At 43.5% G+C, this 3,186-nt stretch overlaps 1 long non-coding RNA gene across 1 annotated transcript; it reads right to left on the minus strand.

Annotated features, from left to right (window-relative positions):
• Positions 1-762: 762 nt before the first annotated feature.
• Positions 763-2,888, minus strand: LOC125610932. Its single transcript, XR_007341020.1, has 3 exons — positions 2,785-2,888; positions 1,443-1,669; positions 763-887 (listed from the first exon to the last, which is right to left on the minus strand). It is a non-coding gene; the product is annotated as an uncharacterized LOC125610932 (long non-coding RNA).
• Between the last annotated feature and the right edge of the window lie 298 nt (positions 2,889-3,186).

Consider the following 3,186-nt stretch of genomic DNA (forward strand, 5'->3'; position numbering starts at 1 on the left):
AATTGTGATCTGTGAAATACAAAAGCCCACACCCTTTCTATCTCCCCATTCTGTAGCCCAAGCCCAGGGCCTTACAGCTGGAAGGCATTTGATAAATATTTATTCAGTTTAGCAAACTAGGAGATGTGCAACTCCAATTTCCTTGGAGTATGGAAAATTTAAGAAGACAGACACTTCACAGACTTTCGCTCCAACTGAGCATTTTCAGGAGTCCAAAGCAAGTCCATTAAAATAGTTTCCACTGGAGCAGGACAAATTCATGAAGCGGGAACGTGTTACAGACGAGAATCGTCACACATACAAGCTATAGGTCAGGTACTAAAAGGATAAATGTTCTATGCAGGAAGCAACTGGAACGTGTTTGTTATGGATGAGCTTCCTGGTAGCCGGATGGTCGGCCAGCCTGAAGATGGCTGTTTTTACCCATCAGTAATAAATAGCCCCAGGAAACCGGCCTGTGATAACAGAGAGACACCCTGTTCATCTTAAGTCTCATTTTCTCAGTTTGAAGTGTTTTGAGGTAAAAACTTCCCCTTTATGTCAACAAGGTTTATAAGAATATTTAATTTATTATACACCATCTGAGGACCGAAGAGAAAACATCAGGATGATTTTTTTTCATGAAATAACTATATCCCAACCATCAAATTAAATTGAAAATGAGGTGTACAGACAGATGTTAGCCCTAGTCGTTGACAGATGCATCTTTCTCCTAGATGCAGAGAAGGCAAGAAAGGAGAAACCCAATGGCTCTGAATCACCTTTGCTGCCTTATCCAGGGGATCGCCTTGATCTCACCAAAGTGGGCCAGGCTACTCCAAGTGCTGCCATCTTTGAATATGATTCCTCCGGCATGGACACCATCTCCTCAGCCCTCCTGACTGTATCTAGAGGAAGCATATTTTTGAGAAATCAGGCTATGGTTTCAGCCACGATGAACATTCAAAAATCCTTCAAGATAGAGTTCCAAGATGGAGCAAATAAAAATGCAAATGATCTGTTTTATTCCCCATTGAACAAATTACACTGTTTGTATGCATGAATATGTAACAATGAATCCCACATTTATATATAACCATAAGGCACCAATAAAAATTATTAAAAAATAGTGAACTGATAAAGTTGAATATTACTTATTAGAAACACATATTTGAATTTCAAAAGGAATAGTTTTAGTTCATGTCCTATGGAACATTTTAGTCATTTTCTTATTGTAAATTATTTGTTGCTTATTTGAAATGCAAATTTAGCTGGATATTCTCTTTTTTGCCTGGCAATGCTCTCTGAAGTATGTTACCCTTGTCTCTGCCTGCCCTCCAGGAGTGCTACCTTAATTGCCACAAGAAGCTCCCCTGACACACTCACACATGCACACACACACACACACACACACACTCTCATGCTGCTTCTCCTTCCTTCTCTGTCAGGTACCCTAGACTTACCTTTAGCACCTGTCTCCCCTCACCATCTGTGGGGAAGGGGATCTATTGAGATGATCAGAGTTTTGTTGCTGCAGCTTGAAATTTTCAGAAAGGAGGAGCTGGGTGATTAGGGCCGTGAACTTTTCTTCTCCCTCCAAGGTGAGTGGAGCCTGTGCATCCCTGGATCTCAGGAGTCAGAAGGTGCTTGCAGGTGCAGAGGTCCCTTGTGGCTTCGGTGAAAGTTTTCCCTGCAGACAGGGCAGACAGCTTTGCCTGGGATTTCAGGGAATGTCTTTGGAGGGAGGGAATGGTGCCCAAACTGTGGGACAGAGTGTGGAAGTGCCCCCATACTGAGAAGAAATTACTGAAGACACCTCCTAAGTGGTCTGCCTGCCTCAGCTCCTGCCCCCTGCACCCTCCCCCAACTTTAAAATGAAAATCAGATCACAGCACAGCACACCCCAGTCCAGAGTCATTTCCTGGCTTGCACCACATCTCACGCCATGCCGGGCCCCTGGCTCCTCCCAGCACACACACAGCACCTGCCTCATCATCTCAGCCTCTGCATGGCCATTTCCCTTTGCCTGGGAATCTCTTCTTTCAGATACTCCCTGGATGCTTTATCCTGCCTTTGGGCAAAAGTTGAGTCCCACCCTGACCTCCTGCCAAAACTCCGTCCCACTTCCTCATTTTGCTTTCTCTGTGGCACCAAACTCTTCTAAACTTTGACGCAATTCACTTGTTATGTGTCTCCCTGGATCCTTGCCATTGTGCATGCTGGATTTCTAGGATTTTTCTTTTCTGTCAACACAAAGGTGGTGCCTGGCTTATAGCTGGCATTCAGTAAGTATGGAGCCATGGAGGAACCCAGAGATCTGAAGAGTAATGAGAATGTAAAGCCCCCTCTTTTCCAGTCCTGGGGGAGGTGGCAGAGCCTTTGAGGCATGTAGACATCGGGACACGGGTATACTCAGGAGTTAACTGATTCCTATGCCTAACTGGGCACTAAATCAGGAACATTCCAAGGGGCCCACGGGTGATGTGACCCATTAGGGGCAATCAGTAGATCCACTGGGTTTCTGAAAACCATGCCATTCTAGAGGTGACACCTGAATGTCCTTAAAAATTCGAGAAAAGAAAACTGAGACCTAACAAAGATTGAGTAAAAGTGAATTTCTTACCAACATATGAGATAGTATCTTGGAGGATACTATCAGATTAAAATTGTCTGAGAGAAAATAAAAATATATGATAAGTCTTACAAAATCAATTAATAAATTCTGTACCATCTACATTATGTATCTATTAAAAGTACTGTGATGTGTAAGTAGTAAAAGGAGACTGTTCCTAGTATCCTACTTACAATCAAAGTGACCCTCAGCAAGTTATCTCATTGAGCATAAATTCAATCAGGATGCACTGGGTTGTGCTGCAGGAACAAAGAGTTCCCAACCTCCATGTCCTGAAATCACAAAGGAGTGTTTCTTAATTACATTAATGTCCATCATGGGCAAGCAAGAGGCTTCTACTCACATCATCAGGAGCCCAGATGACCTGGCAGCCTCCTCATGCATTTCTGATGGCCATGCTTTGAGAGTACATGAGCTCTGGAGTGGTTTTTGGTGGCACTCAAGTGCTTTGCCCCAGAGATGACACATGCCACTTTGGCTCATAGTTTATGGCCAGAAAAAGTCACAAAGTCCCACGCAAAACTAATAAAATCAGGAAGTGGGAAGATACCATGTACTTAGGAGACAGAAATCCA

This window comes from Marmota marmota, unplaced genomic scaffold (genome assembly GCF_001458135.2).
Source record: "Marmota marmota marmota unplaced genomic scaffold, marMar, whole genome shotgun sequence".
Classification (NCBI taxonomy): Eukaryota; Metazoa; Chordata; class Mammalia; order Rodentia; family Sciuridae; genus Marmota; species Marmota marmota.